The sequence below is a fragment of the Folsomia candida genome, unplaced genomic scaffold (genome assembly GCF_002217175.1).
Source record: "Folsomia candida strain VU population unplaced genomic scaffold, ASM221717v1 Fcan01_Sc002, whole genome shotgun sequence".
Classification (NCBI taxonomy): domain Eukaryota; kingdom Metazoa; phylum Arthropoda; class Collembola; order Entomobryomorpha; family Isotomidae; genus Folsomia; species Folsomia candida.
Window position 1 is genome coordinate 1,258,331 of NW_019091194.1, and position 17,106 is coordinate 1,275,436.

At 35.9% G+C, this 17,106-nt stretch overlaps 1 protein-coding gene and 2 long non-coding RNA genes across 6 annotated transcripts in view; 1 reads left to right on the forward strand and 2 right to left on the reverse strand.

The window, feature by feature from the left end:
• The window catches only part of LOC110843780 (follistatin-related protein 5), a 114,710-nt gene that overhangs the window by 27,704 nt on the left and 69,900 nt on the right, over window positions 1–17,106 (forward strand). The gene's annotated exons all lie outside the window — the stretch shown is intronic.
• On the reverse strand, window positions 4,727–8,483 carry LOC110844712. Of its 4 annotated transcripts, none has more exons than XR_004834083.1 (4): window positions 8,304–8,459; window positions 7,329–7,602; window positions 6,615–7,257; window positions 4,727–6,523 (listed from the first exon to the last, which is right to left on the reverse strand). It is a non-coding gene; the product is annotated as an uncharacterized LOC110844712 (long non-coding RNA). The 4 variants fall into 4 exon arrangements; XR_002547455.2 differs by having other exon boundaries at window positions 4,727–6,282; window positions 6,413–7,257; XR_002547456.2 differs by having other exon boundaries at window positions 4,729–7,257; window positions 7,329–7,599; window positions 8,304–8,483.
• Window positions 9,434–10,247, reverse strand: LOC118434500. Its single transcript, XR_004834084.1, has 2 exons — window positions 9,962–10,247; window positions 9,434–9,765 (listed from the first exon to the last, which is right to left on the reverse strand). It is a non-coding gene; the product is annotated as an uncharacterized LOC118434500 (long non-coding RNA).

Consider the following 17,106-nt stretch of genomic DNA (forward strand, 5'->3'; position numbering starts at 1 on the left):
TCAACTCTGCCTGTTAAAAAAAGTATCAAAATATTTATTTATATTTATATATATGATAAATTACAGAGCTTACAATTAATCAAAAATTTAACCATAAATTTTCTACAGTTAACCATAAGTTAATCTTGTTAGTCATGACCTTACTTTATTGTACTTTTTTGTAAAAATCATACCGCTGCTAAATAGTATTGCTGCAAACTCCCCCAAAAAGCGACTGAAATTATATATTTGGTGTTAACATTGTCACTCGATATTGAACACTTTTTTTAATAAGTTATTAAATTAATAAGTAAATAACCAAAATAAATGGTTAAGGGAAACGTCGATATAAAAACTTGTCAGGTTTTAGTAAATAAATGAAAAGGTAGGTACTTGATTCGGATGTGTTGATTGATCAATCGAAAATATTTTCAAAATTTATGCACTATTTCGAACTAGCGCACTATTATTGTGCAAAAACTACATATTTTCTCCTTCAAAATTTCCAAGTTTTCTAGTAAATCTAGAAATTTATTTACTAAAATTTTATCCAGAAATCAAATAAATATTTATCCGCCATCCTTGTGGTCATCTTCTCTCACCCTTTTTCCTTCCTGCAGATAAACCAAAACCACAAAATCTCATGCATTATTTGTTCCTCTTTATCCCCATTTGTTTGTCCAACTGCTGAACACACGCATTCTTATGCGTCCCCTACTTGCTTATTTCTCTGTCTTATTATTCGTCTCCCCTCCGATAAAACCCAGACATAAATAAGGTCGCCTGCCACCAGGAAATCTTTTGACATAGTCAGGATTTAAGGGGAACTCGAAGACGAAAATGAAATACTGGATGAATCCGTTGTAAAAGGGTCCGTCAAGTAAATTGGGTGAGGATAATGGGACAGATGAGTCCAGAAGGAGGGGGACGAATGTGAGATCATTCCCTCTTCAGCCGACAGAGATGACTCCTTCTGGGCATCGTCATTTCATTCATTGTGTAATGAAATCTTTGAGAAGGGAGGAGAAACTGCTTTTGGAAATTTTGGTGAATGTTTCCAACGGATTTTATGTAGTGTATCTTTTCAGTCTCTGGAGAGGAACGAGTATAGAAAATTAGAGAGATGGACACGATGACAATAGGTGACAACGAGGTGATGATGGTGATGACACCTTTATTTCTAGTGGGAGCAGAGGGAGATACTTAAATAGAAGGGAATGTAGTATATAATTAACTGAGGAGTGGATCATTCCGCGAATTTCGTGCCAATTTCAAGAAACAAGTTTTATGTTGGACCCTTTTAATTTTTTGAGAGTATAAAATTAAGAAATTATTTGGTCACTCTTTGCCAATTTTTGTTCCCGTGTTGCAAAATTATACACGAATTTTCCACTTTTATGTTATACCTCCTTAAATTTCTGAGAGTACAAAATTGACGAATTATTACTATTATCATTCGGTCCCTCTTTCCTAATTTTTGTTCCCTTGTTATAAAATTACCCAAGAATTTTCCTACCTTCATTCTCTCCCGTGATAAATAAATAATTCTCTCCTTTTTTATTCTCCCACTTCTTATTTAATCTCTCACACACGCACGCACGCACCCATCCCAATTTAATCCAGTCCCACTTCAAGTCCATCTTCTCCACTGCATAAAGAAGAAAGGAAGCATTTCTTCCTTCCTTCCTCCTTTCTTCCTCGTAATCCTTATCCTGCTCTTCTTCTTCTGGCGAAATAAATTGCGACAAAAGAGCGGAAAGGAATCCATCCCATCCATGGTGAGCAATTAAGATTACGAGAAAGAAAGAAAGAAAGCCGTACTGCGACGAGGACTCAACTCGTTCTTTTCTTCATCACTTCTCGTTCTCGATCTAATAATATAATTCGTCGGAATCAGTCCCGTTTTCCCGTAATTGATTGAGACTTTGAGTTTCGTTCTTGAGACAAAAATGAAATTCCTTCTGAATCATGTGCAACTCGTCTCGTCGGATAAAGAAAGAAAGAGCTAGCGATGAAGGAGAAAGTATTTCATTCATCAGACCAGTCGTACAACCACCACTACAATCGGCTTTGTTTGATTTGATTGGAGTGCTTTTGAGAAGAAGAGAGAAAGAGGAGTGAGACGGAATGAGGAGAAAGTCGGAGAAAGACAAGTGGATGAAGAAACGTTGGGTTTTTATCCGATTTCCTGATTGCGGAATTTGATAGGATGGCGGCATTAGCTAAAAATAATAATTTTGTGAGATATAAGGGATGACGGGAGATGGGCGTAATTAGCATGCGAATTTGAGAGTTCGTTTCATCCTGAGTTTTCAGTTATGATTTTTGAAAAGAAAAAAAAAACATACGGTTTCTGATTAGTGTAATTTAGTTGAGGAAATATTCAGTTTTCGTTTATAATTTTCTCAAAGAAAAACATACAGTTTTTTAGTCGAGGAAATATTCTCAGAAATTTGTTTAGTCGTAATCACACAGCAAATTTATAGGATTGAGATCGTAAGATAGTTCATATTGCTAGTTTGCATCATTATTTACGAAAATGCAACCAAGGTCAATCTATCCAAGCCCATAATTTAAACCTTAGCTGCTTATATAAACTGTAGCAACATTCCGATAAACCTATTTCCTCCCAAATACTGCCCGATTTCTAGGAAATCTAACCTTTTAAACAGCCCAGATTCCCCAAACGCTGCCAAATTTCCGAACCCAACTTTTCCCGTCATCTCTCTGCACCAAGTACGTTATACATACATAAATATCAAATTTTGACACCTTTTCCCACCCCACATTCCCCTTCATTTTCCAATTTTCTGTCATAAATTCAAATTTATTTTACAAATTAACTCATCTTATCTGCCCAATCGTGCAGAAATAATGGGTTTTCTTCCCCATGTCTCGCCTGACGTCTTAGCCTAGTCCACTATCTTATCGACCCATGAATAGACTACTGGATTATCACTATTTTCATCGTTCACTCACTTTCACTTTCACATCCACGTCCACTTTCTCCCAGAGCGGCCAGTCCAGAATTTTTCTGGGGTTTGGATGACTTAACTTCATCGGAAGGAATTAACAGCTCCGGCTGCCCTTTGTTCATCTCTTTTTCTCTTTTTTTTCCGCCTCGTCATCCATTCAATTACTTTCCCCATTCTGAGAGCTGGATAGGTGTCGATGGCTGGTCGGTCTGTAGCAGTGGCCGCGGAACAGAGGGACAATGTCCCCACGGTGATTCGATGCCCCCATCATCTGCCCATCTTATACAAACCCTTCCCTCCCCCATCCTACAATGGTAATGTCCCCACCGCTTCCGCGGCCACTGCTCTTCCTAGGTGTCGGAGAAAATAAAGGAGCAAGGTGAAAAATGACATGTGAAATCCATCCGTCCGTCCATTCACACACTTTTCTCCTCCACTCCACTGAACACAACAGGACCGGAAATTCCCTCGATCTTCACCTTGAGATTACTAGAACTACTTCTTCGAGTTGTACACGTACTGAGGAAAAAGGAATTAAGGAGAGGAGAGTGATGTGCCGAAATTGTTTGAATTGTCGGAGAGGAGAGAAAGTAGAGATGGTTATTTCGTGGAGAGACTCATTGTGCTTATCGTGTGTATATGTAGTTATATAATCGCATTGTTTTCTTGCTCTATTTCCATTGTTTTCACAGGCTGGAATGGGAAAGAGGAGAGAAGTTTGGGATGAATAGGATCCGCCAGAAACATTAGAATTACTTGCTTCCTTCCTTCCTACTGGATTCTTCTCTCTTCATCCATTATTCACTCCACTTTATTTTACTTTACTTTACTTTCTCCGACTACGCATCGTGTGTGGTTTGTGAGAGGAGGAGAAAGTATGTACATGATTTGGGCAGGGTATCTTCTGGTCGTGGGAGAAAGATTAAATGTAGGAGATTGATTTTTACTATAGGATATTTGGGAAAAAATTTGTAATTGTGGGGGAAATTTCTGAAGTTTTTTTTTGTAGAAATTTTTCAAGTGATTGGTTGATTTGGATGATTTTGTTATTACATGATTTCTGAAGGGATTAGAAAATTACGTAAAATTTGGTGTTTAATTTTTAATTGGTTATTTTGGACGTCGGAACCAAATATTTTAAAACGTTTAGATAATTAATGAATTTTTAAGATTGATTGACACGTTCTCTTAAAATTAAAAGTCTTTCCAGTTCTTGTAAAACTAGGATAAAACGACTGTATCGGAACTATTTGTCGCTCTACACAACCAATTTGACACTTTTACCCAAGTTGTTCTCCAAGCAAGATTTATTGCCTGGTCGTTTTGTATTGCATGGACAGGACATCTGGCCTTCTGTGCGACTAAAGAGCAAGCCAGCCACAAATACCAATTCGCCACCCACAACTAACAAATTTTGTACATTACTCGAGCTGGGTCATTGTTCCTAAATATATTCTCTGGATTGGCTGTATTGTATACATTTTTGTATAGATTTGTTCATCTTTACTTTATTCTTCAGACTACAAATTTAGCTTATATAATTGGTGATTCTGCAGAACAACAATTAATTTTTGCCGAGATCACCAACCTAGCAAATTTGTCATTTATATGTATCATTCCTTGTCTAAACGGCTTAATCTCCGTCATACCCAATTATGTATTTACTACATGCTGTTTTAAGTAAGTAATCATATGCAGCATGCTAACCCTACACTCGTTAAACAACGCTGCAGGTATTTGGCATGAAATTAATAGATCCAGTGGAATACACCTGAAGCTTGTTAACGATATTTATTGTCATCTCCGAAATTATAAGACCGGCGCATAATTGTCCCAATTTTAAAATTAATTGAACAATTAAGCAGAAATTTCACATGTTCATATAAATTATCCAACTTTAACAATGACAATTGTCGTCCTTAATGTAATGAGATCAACTTTACTTATATCCCGAATGCAATCCTTAATTAATCTTCAAATTAACCCCAACTACAAACATAGCATGAATTTTACAAATTAATAACACCTTATCTTTCAAAGATACTCATACTTTTAGTAACCTACATAACTTACTCTCATTTCATCCCGTGGGTGACATGGATGAGAAACGTGTCATAAAATACATCCTCCCATCAGCCTAACGATACTAAACTTCTTTCACTTTCCTTACTTAAAAAACCCAATTCTTTCTCTCACAATAAAAAAAATCATGACACATCGTGTTCTTCTTCCCCACTCGGTAAGAAAAAAAATATGAAATAATAACTCTCCAAATTGGACGATTTTTTGGCAACCAACGTCAAAAAAGTAGTCTAATTATTAGGTTCACTTTCTCCTCCGTGTGTCGCATTCCCGTAATGGAGCCAATCATCGCGTACTGATTTCGGGAGCACGTATGTGCTTATGTACATACGTATTTATTCCAAACATTGTCAGGCCTCGTTGGAATTGTCAAGAGCCACGCCATGCCAAAATTATTGTCACCGTGCCAAACTCTGAGCCTCATTACGTAGCATCACGGATCACATACACGAATTTCATTTTACATCACGCCTTGTTATGTTAGCAAATAAACGAGCGTAAAAAAGTAGCTTCAGACTCACTTTTCACCCCAACCACTCGCACAATATCACGAGAACATTGAATTTCACTGTATTTCATAAAATTTTAGTAAAAATCACATTTTCCCCAACCACACCCCCTTCCCTTGAGGGGGAGTGGTCCTATTGACCCCAAAATTTGACACGATCCTCCCCCAAGGGTCATATGTATCATGCCCTAAACCGATTTTGATTATCTCAATCCGTTCTCTCGTTATCTTGCTGACAGACAGACAGGCGGACGGACAGACAAAGTCTTCACATAAAGTAGCTCAAGCTACTTAATAAAACAAGAGAAAACAAGGCTAGAATATCGTGTCGGGATTCGAAATTGGTCGTTCCTCACAATAATCATCAACAACTTATACTACATACGATATAGATACTTCATCATCCAAATAAGTATTTAGAGAAAGTCGGAAGCATCACGGGGAGGAGGAGGTGAAAATGTTCATAAAATGTGTAAAGTTCTCACCACCACTGCCAAGATAATAATCATTAATGTTTGAAAGGAAAAGGGTGAGTAATTCCGGTCTGGCATTAATTAGTGTTTGGTTCTTCGTCGTGGTGGTGGTTTGGTTTGGTTTTGGGCTCGTAATGAATGAATGGTTGGCTTGGTCGAGATGCAATTAGCGAGGTGCTGGTGATGTGGGTGGGGTGATTATTAACGAATCTAATAATCATGCACAACGCCTCATCGTGATGATATTTTGATTTACGTTGGGAAACTGAATAGACAAACAAGTAAAATTTAGTTGAATGGATGAAAAAACGAGAATTTTTTAAAAATAAATTCGTATTTTTTTTGAATGACAGCGCCCTTTACAGAAAATTTTAATATTTGTTAATTAGTTTTACATTTTAGCAGGTTCATTGCAAGCGGAGGATAAAAAAATTCATCCATGCTCTAACATTTGCCAGCCTTCCAGGTCATCCATTCCCTCTCACACTTGACATTTATTTCCTCTCCTTCGAAAAAAAATAGTACAAGAAATGTCACCAATTCATAAATAATTCAGGAAAGGTTGGCCGGTTTCAGTCCAGCATGATGACAACTTACGACATGACACTAACCAGACCACATACCCAGCAGGGAGCAGCTTTAAATGGGTCAATCGTTGATCATCTCGCACTTATGTATCCCTCCTTTTGCTTTCTTGTTTCAATAAAACCCTTGCAAAAATGAGAACAATACAAAGGACACGGCGTAAAAAAGGGTGGATGAATCCCTCTTAAAAATTTATTTGCACGGAAATGAGCCAAGTTTCGCACTTTCGCTTTCACGAAGATGAGCATCATTTTCTGCAGGGAGAGAGAATAATGGTATTTATGACAGTGTATATACTGTACAGTTTCTTCTTTCGGGTGGATGAGAAAACCCAGCAATGGTATTGATTTTGTGATCAAGTGAAAGAGTCAAGTCGTATTTTGAAGTAGTTTCATCCACTTGACTTGCCATCCAGTTTCTGGTTTCTGGTTCAGCTATTTTCTGGGCAGAACCCATATTATTTCGTTTCGGATCTGATTTAGATTTCACTTAGGAACGATATTTTTTATGTAGTTGGGCGAATATTGGATGTGGGTAAATTTCAGAGATTTTTTCGTAATTTGGGTGCAATCAAGTTAGGAGTACTTGGTTGGGTGGGTGGGGCCATTTATGAGAGATTTGCCAGTTTATTTGTAAATGGAAATTTCAATGTTTCCTGAAATAGAGGAACAACCGCTGTTTAATTTTACACATTAGAATTTGTAAATTTAATTAGTAAGTATAAACCTTCCTGGTTTGAGAGATAAGCGGATCTGAAGAAACCCAGCTCACTCGTGGGAATAAGCGAGTAGCACATTCCTGTCATCTTATTATTGAGCTAATTTCACTTGCTTAGTCGGTCGGTTGCAACTTGTCAAGTTTGGCTTAGTTATTTCCAGAAATACTTAAAGCTTTGGTTGCAAAGTGCGTTTGAAAAGTCGCCGTTTGAAGTATTTCTTGCAACTTTAAGAAGAATAGGAAATGCTTAGGAAGCCATTATAGACCAGAATTTGAGCCACTGCTGAAAAGGAGAAAGTTTAAAGATGAAAATTACAATATTTTTGTAATAAAGTTGTATTTATCTTATCTCATAGCATTCCACAGTTGATTACTGTGAAGATAATTCAATGTACGTACGTACATTCCTGACGTCAATGTGTGATAATATGTGCAAAGACATGACGCAACTACAATATGTGTTCTCATGTGCATATTGATAAGCCATTTTAAGCCATAAGTATTGACTCAATAAAACGTTTCCTTAAAAATAAATCGTTTCCTTCCAAACAAAACGTTTCCTAACGTTTCTTCCTTAACAAAATGTTTACCAACTTTTCCTGAAACGTTTTTGTTAGTGAAAGTATTATTACAGCTATCCTTTATCTAATTTGCCCCATCTAGACATACCAATTGAACCGAGTACTCTTTTAGAAGTTTCACCTCATAATGATCAAGTTCAACTTCACACATTTACAAGAATCTAAGAAAGAGGTCGACTTCCTGATGGTTTCCAAAAAATAAAGATTATTGCTCCTATTTCCTACTATATGTACACATTCCTGGTGAGGAATATGTCAAGAATTATTTTCTTCGCCGGTCTGACAATTGCGCAGCTAAATGCAAAGTGATTGCAACAAAATAAATATGTGACGTTGGTCAAAATAATAATTTTATTGGGATAAAAAAATAAAAATATTAGTCAAAATATGATTTAATTTCTACCTCACAGAGGAAGGGCCCCACCCAATAATGCAATATGGATAGCCTTCAAGTTGGTCAAGGTCCGTCTTTATTCTTCCTTCTGAATTGGGTGGTTGTTGAAAATCAACTAACCGGTGATCAATGTTATCCCTGTCGATGAGTAGTAGTTCAACATGTCCACATTTTTTTTTGTTCCACAATCTCATAAGGATAAACCATCGATACCGATAACCTGGTGGTACACATTTTCGAAGCGTATCCATCAACAACGTGGCATTTTCTACATAGACAAGTTCGCAGTTTGCGAATCCGGCCACCTGGCAGAGTCGTAATACTTGATTCTCATTAAGGTCCCTGCATACTTTTTGGATTGAATATTTCAATGTATCCGTATAGGAGAAAGCATACGTCGATTTCAAGACATCAGCCACAATGCTGAATGACGCCCCTGCTACGGTGCACCAGGCACAATCCACTTCATTCTCAGCCCCGTGCACCATGTAACCAATTATTCTGTTTATAAATTGTGTGGGAGGATCGTCACCTTTGTTAAACCATGGTTGTTCTCTGGGACAGCCTTCACCGTCGTACATTGGATTGTCACCGCCCTCCATGTTAATATCGCTAATGATTTAAATGCTGTTTATACTGACGCTTTTTTTCTACGCATTGTTTTTAATATAAGCATTATGGCCATTGCAAGTAAGCTAGAGTGGCAGAGAGTATCATCCAAAATGGCCAGCTCTGCTGGTCGGCTTTTGGTCATCCATCGCTCTCCTCATAGTGGAGCGTCGCCCATGTTGTCCGGTGCCGGGGGACCATGTCTACTTTGGACATTTTGCAGTACGGAAAATTGCAAAAAGAAAGGACGGTAGGAATGGATCCTGGATTCCCCAAAATCACCCTGACGCAAACCACTGGACCATAAATCCATGATATACTCTATGCGTCGAATAAGGTTGCATTTATTTTATTGCAAAATATTCCACAGTTGATTACTGTAATGATAACTCAACGTATAATGTGTTATCATGCGCTGACGTAATTTCAATATGTGATACCATGTGCAAAAACATGACGTAATTGCGATATGTGTTATCATGTGCATATTGATAAGCTATTTATAAATATGACTCAACAACACCAATGTCTCCTGAAACGTTCTTAGTAAAAGTATTATCAGTCTTTATTTAATTTTGCCCATCTAACTAGACAATATACAATCACATATCCCAACTGAACCGAGCCCTCCTTCAAAACTTTCACCTCATCATGATCAAGATCATCTTCACACATTTACAATAATCCAAAGAAAGAGGTCGTCTTCTTTCTCTCGTTCCTTTGCATTCCAATTTCACATCACATTCTTGTCATTCCTCACCAGGATGAGCACTGTAGGACAAATAAATTGCCTACGATTTGATTTGAATGCCCTCCGCCGACCCAACTCCACGGTCCCGACAATAAAAGAAGTTTTCTTCTCCTACAATACAAAAACTTGGCGAAATATTTCCACGAAAGGGACTTTCACACACACAATAAGACAAAAGGATGACTGCTTTCCCTCGACAAAGACAACTTTCACTTCTTCCTCCACACTTTGACTCACCGACCAACCAGCTGCCGGATCCACACGAGAGAAGAAAAAAAATCAAAAGAATTTAAATAGAGAATGTCACCTTATACGTGTGTCCATTCATCGGCCTGGATTCAGTTCAACCTTTTTTTTTACTTGGGACTCGTAAGGATTGGACCGGAATAGGGATGGATTTGTGTAAAATAAAATAAAACAAGGAAACTTTAGAATGGAGGGAGAATAAAAATAAAAAGTTTCTGAAAGTATGGGATGACATACGGAAAGAGTGGAAGAAATAAGTGATGAAATGAAATTGAATTCATCTGGGAGAGAATCTCGGTTAAAAGGTTATGTTGTATCAGGAAACAAAATATTTAGTTACGGAGTGAATGTAGGACAATGTAAGTTTGCTGAATTATGAGCTCAAAATATAGTGACGATGTTGTAACAATTTGTAGAATTAGGTATACGATAATTATTTACGTGCAGAATCTAGGTCTATTTCTTACGCACTATGGGACAGATTTTCTGCTTTTACATGCATGAAAAAGCCTGTATACAAAATTATTTGACATCTAATCTGTATATCCTGCCGAATCATTATCAATCTGCTGACTTATTTAACTGAAGAAGTATTGCTATCCAACGATTGGTCGTTTATTGCACAAATTTTTAACCATCCAGAACACAGTTATAATAATTTGTATACCTATGTATTACTGCTAGTGCAAAAATAAACCAGATCAAAATTATACAAAATTACAGTATGAAAACACGCAGAAAAATATTCCTACAAACTTATGCTGAACCTATTTTGAAATAGAAACAACCAAAAATACTTACACATGTACAAAATTAAGGGGCTTACAATTTTACCGGAAATCTATTTAAAAGCCAAATGGATAACAAAACTAGACCAGGTGAACACGTGTGTAAGCTCGTTGTGCGTATTTCTAAAAGAGATTCGCCTTACCTTTCCGGTTTGTAGGGCGGAATAAAATCCCTGTCCTTCTTTTAATGCAAATTCCCATCAGCTTTAAATAACCTCTTTCGTCATGCATAATTTAATGAGGAAGGAATTACGCCAAAATAGAGGGAAAATAGACATATGAACATACAGAAATCGTACCTATTTTGCTACATGTCGAATTTAAGTACCATCTGCGACGCTATTTTAAGTACGTCTGTTTCGATAATACGGCTTATTAATTAAATATTCAAACAAGTTGTATCCCCTTAAATACAAAAATATAGACTGGATTAGTGTCATATTTTCCTAAATGATTAAACACGATAAGTACGTAAACAAAAAACCCGGCCAGACTAAGCCTAAAACGACGAATTTAGCAAAATTCTAAAAAACAGGTTTATCCAAATAGTTGAAAGTCTCCCAAATCCAGGAAGCTTAATCCTTCTTTATCCCTTTGACTTCCATTATCCCAGTTGTAAGCTGATGGGGGCTGTGTTTCTTCATACTTTTACATATTTCATAATATTCTTGGGTAAATATTTAAACTTATGTAGTTGCATTTCACCTTCACTTTTAAACCAATGCGTAGGAAGAAGATGGAAGAAGAGAGTTAAGTAAGGTATAACTTTGTAGATGTTGCAAAATTTTTGCATAGGAAATATATAATTGCACAAATTGAAAACTGGACAAATTACCAAAAAATAGCAAAAATTTGAAAACAAAATCTATTTAAAATTTAAAACATTATCGCCGCAAGATAGTTTAATCTTAAAAATTGTGTGAGTATATAATTGTTTAGTCTTAATTTATTTATGACGTCAAAATCTTCCTAATTCATTTTTGGCCTGAAAATGTTTCTAATATATTTTTGGCGTCAAAATTTTCCAAGTTTATTTTCATGACTGACAAGTATTAATTATAAGTGGGTTATAATAAATTACTTTACGTGTTACTACGTATAATAATACATACCATAACTTAAAGATAACTTACGTGTATTTAATATAGCCTCCCACAAAAGATACGTTATCTTTGTTGTACAAGAGCAAATATAATTTGTTACCGAATTACATAACGTTCATGAATATTATTTACTTGGCTGCGCAGTGCGTCGTAAGTACTTCCACCTTTCTGCAAATTCCTCCTTCCAGGTGAAAGTTGGTAGAAATATGTCTGTGTGAGGAGGTAGTCTGAGAAAGATTTATGATTTATAATCTCTCTGGGCCAATTTGAACCACCAGCCAACCACTCACCTCTCACGCCACAAGAAGAACAAACATCTTATTAAATTCAGACATTCTGATGCGATTATCTTAATTCATGGTGGCGACTTATCTTGCTATCTCACCGGATTTATGTAATATTTGATTATCACGGGGGACGGATATGTATTTAATTTCAACTTTTTTATTTGATGACGATTGACGGTCAAACTTTGTGGGTGTGTTTGCTAACTCGTATAGATCACAAAAGTTTAAAAATATTTTTGGATATTGTTATATATTTCAAAGTTTTCATGAAAAATAGATATTTCCACAAATTTTTGAAAAATACGAATTTTTTTATAGCTATTTTTTCAAAAATGCATATACAGACAATTGTGTACATATTTCAACAATGTGATATAAAATTTTTTTACACAAAGAAATTGAGGTACAAAAAATCCAGAAAACTAAATACAATTTTTTGCCAAAATTCAAACTCATGTTTTTTTCGTACATACTTCGTAAATATTTTTGGCTTTCTTTTGTATATAAGTATTACATAGATGTTTCAGGAATTTTTCGCAAATATGTACATACATATCCACCCTCTGATTATCCCATTACGTAACAAGGAGGCCCACCCCGTCTCGCGGGTGTTTGTTTGACGGACAGATTTCCATTTTAATATCGACAAACAGACTACCACGATCAAATAAATCTCTGAAATTAATAAGAACCAAACAAGCTTGACTTCTTCTCTGGAGGCGATTTTAATTTAATTTTAGATTTCACAGATCAAGTGTTTGCATTCAAATTCAGTTTGGTTAGTGAGTTTCTTCTTCTTCTTGGAGAACGTATTGGTTTTTGTGAAGTGAAAGCTTCTTCTTCCCAACGTCCCGGAGGGCGAGTCATAATTCATTTCTAAACTAATCTCACTCCTTCCGCGTGAATTCCTTCGATTCACTTTTCCTTCAGGGTATCAGCAGCCAAATTTAGTCTTCTGCATAGGTTTCATGTGTCTCTGCAAGTCGGCCAAAACGTGTTCAAAGCCTTTGAAACAGATATGATACGTATGTGCGATAGAGGAGAAAGTTGAGGATGACGTATAATCGGAGACAACCACTATGCCAGGAGCAGGCTGGAGACGTCTGAATTGGACGATGTGGTTATGCCGTAATTGGGATTTGCGTGTTTTTTTGCAGTTTTTCATGTTTTGTAATAGTTAAGAGGCGATTTAATTATTTTAAATGGTTGAGTTAAAAGCAATGTCGGGAGGTGAGTTGCGTTATATGGAATAAGGATAGTTATTTGTAACCATATTTATGTACCTAATTGTTTAAAAGCTATATATATATTTTAGATACATTATTACCAGGGATGGACAACCCTAGGATTACTTTAATCAGATTAAGTAATCTGATTTCATTGAGTGTAATCCATAATCCAATAATCCCAGAAGAAATTTTAAATTTTAAATAATCCGTAATCCAAAATACTCAGTAATCTATAATTCACGATTTCTTGATGTTGGATAATTTAATCAGATTATGGATTACATTATTGGACTAGTTTACGTTAGGGTTAAGTACTAAAATTATAGTTTACTTAATTATTTAGTTAACTGAAAATACAAATATTCTAAATTTTTAATGTTAACTCGTTTTAAAGACGAACTTTCACCACCTCCCCCAAAATACCGCCTGCACCCAGAACGTAGCTGTCAGAATCACACACTGGAGAAAGCAGATTCATGAGATTCCACTCCATTAAACCGACCTCAAAAGTCTTTAGCAGACAAGAGCAGATCAAATGCATACAAGAGTTGGGACAAACAAGTCGGAAAACTTATTGAAAGTTGTAGTTGTAAGCAGAACAAAACTTCACTCCGATTCTGGCTCGTCCTAATTTACGGATTGCACAACAAAGTCGGTGTATTAACGCTAATTCCTCACGAAATACCTCAAACTGCAAAAAAAATCGGCATACAGAGAAAGAGAAAAAAGTTCGCAAAAACTTTGCGAATAAATCGTTGCAGAATTAATTCGATGAACATGATACACAAATCTAAGAATTTTAACTTTTGAAGTTGTGGGAAATTTCGAAAAATTTGTAAACTGTACTTTCGGTAGAAAAAAAAATCAATTTTAACCGATTTAAGCAATACTATATTATTAAGCTGCCTTCCACCAAATGCGGGTACACTTTTTAACGACAAGTTATTCAAAATCCTGTATTAATATACCTGAAAATGCTCGAGTCCTTTATTGGAAAATCTTCAAAAAGAAATTGCACATTTCAAAAGACCAAGTCAACCAAAAAGCTAAGCCATACCAGAAATTTCTCAATTCTTTATCCTCTTGCTGCTTGCGATTTTCTATATAACAAAAAATCCCTTTCATAACTAGGTTAACCAGATTTATTGAGGTTGCCCTCCAAACTACGGCTTCAAACTTTCTCCTTTTCAATACCCCAGCAACACGGCAGGAATTAATCCCTCTTTTCATTCCCACCCAATTACGATCACTTTCCCACTTTGTGGTCCTCAAGAATGAAAAAGTAAGCCTACTTATGCATCAAATATAAATTATAGAGATCAAATAACACGGTTGATGTGGTGGTGAAAGTTATAGTTAAATCGCGTCAGACCTCTTAAACCGTAATATCCAGCTAAAACCTTAGTGCTCGAGTTTCTAAAAATATAAATTATCCAACAAACACCTTATTCCCATCAGATGTATGTACTAATAGCTGTACGAAATTGAAAAGGAAGTCATGGTGAAAGTCAGCTTTTTCCTTCATAGAACAACTTTTCAACTTTTTCATGCTCAGATTTTAAATTGGATTTATGTACGTTGTTCATAATATTATTGGGGACAGTGGCCGCGGAACAGAGGGACAATGTCCCCCCGATTATTTGATGTTCTCATCATCTGCCCATGTTATATAAACCCCTCCATCCCCCATCCTGCAATGTTAATGTCCCCACAGCTTCCGCGGCCACCGATTGGTGATGAAGTAAAATTGCGATGTTATTCTGAGGAGAAAATCTTGGTACCTGTTCCTGGGTCAGAAGCCAAAGAGTAAAAAAATATAGGGTTGAGATGTATATAATAAGAAGCAAAAATTATACACTTCACATCCGAGATGACATTTATGTTACATCGGAGACTGACATAATCTCACTCTGGGGAGAAAGGGGACATTTCCCATGATTTTACAAATTCAAAATTCCCATGATTATTTTTTTATTATATTATTTTTTAAGTGATTATCAAATCCTCCAGAATTTCACGTCAAATGAACCAACCTACTATGTTACATCGTATATGTAAAAATGTTTCCAAAACGTTAAGCAACCTTTAAGTTACGCAATTTATTTTATACAACTTTCAACCTTCACCTTTTTTCTACAACTTTTCATTCAAAACGCGATACGATCTTATCCAGTTTTCATAAAATTTGAAAATTTAATATAACCTAGACCTGCTCCCATAATTTTGACAGGTTTTGTTAATCATAAAAGAACAAAGAAAATACCTGCTGTTTTCCATTATTCCGTTCCATACACACATGGATGGATAAATATACGAAAAACTTATTTTCTAGTGGGTAGCATTATACCATGATGATGCCTAAATTGGATTCTTCAGCCAATTTCCTTTCACCAACTTTCTCCCAAGAATTACATCACATCATGCACGATACGATGTTATTTACCTTATCCAACGATATTCGATAACAGACCAGAAACTTTTTTCCCGTACAATTTTCGTTCTCCGTGAACTTTAAGAAGGTTCATAATATTTATGAAATAAAAATAAGAAATTTTAAAACCACTAAAAATTTGTGAGCTAAAAAATAATCTTTCATTTTATTAGATACAAGTTTCCAGAATTTTGAAATAATGCCCCTCACTTATCTTTTAATATCAGTTTTACTACATACTTAACGTCCCTCTTGAACCTTTAATTTCGAACAAAACGCAATATGTAATAACAGAAAAGACGGTTAATTCCCACTTCATGAATAAATGCATTTCTTTCCTCGAATAATTTATTGCTCACAAAATTTAAAAAACTTTCTCTCGGTTAAATAAATTTTAAAAGATTTAACTTTTTATGTCTCTCCATATGTGTCCATTTATTTTTGCATATCCAAATTGCTCCCCGTGATCCCAAGAGTTTGTCTGTTTTTCTTTTCGAAAGTATGTATCAGTGGCCGCGGAAGGGTGTGGACAGAGGGACAATGTCCCCACGATTGTTCGATGTCCCCATGATGTACAAACCTCTCCCTCCCCTATCCTACAATGTTAATGTTCCCCAGATGTCCCCACGGCTTCCGCGGCCACTTGAGATGAAAGTAGAGAAAGTAAACCAGGTAATGGCCCACTCCCACATCACGCATTAAAAATAAATAGTTGCTCCTTGGCAAACCCATTCTGGTCAAAATGGGACTTTCTTTTCTTTTATCTAGTCATGCCATGTGGAAAACTTGAAACGATTGTTGTCCTTCTTTTTTTATTCCGCGTTATTCTTTTATTCCCTAAAGTATGAGTGGAATTCGTTTATCTTATTTGCATACTTGGGAGCACAAAGGCGACCGTAACTTCTTTATTTCTTAATATTTCAGATCTCTGCCCCATATTTGATATTGTTGGAAATTTAATTTACAAAGCGACAGAAATCAGGTTTAAATAATTTAGTCAAATAAGCAACACTCTTCAATCATTGTCACGAAATCTCGAAAATATTGCAAATATCGCGAAAAATGGTGCAAAATGAAGTTTTACAAAAATTTCATTTTTACTTTGAACATCTTTCCTGCAATCAAATCATGAAATGACGTAACACGGCAAAATTAAACTTTAGTTGAAACTTTCTCATAAGTTTTTGCAAAAAAATTGTGCAAAAACCGTATTTGTCTGGCCTCTCAATAAAAAGAAAGAAAGATTATAACGATTTCCACCAAAAGTGAAAGTTTCACGGGAAGAAATAAGTATCTAGAAATGCATAATATAAAACTTGCCCACCTCAAAAATCTCACTTTCTTTCTCTCCTCACGAAACTTGTCCGA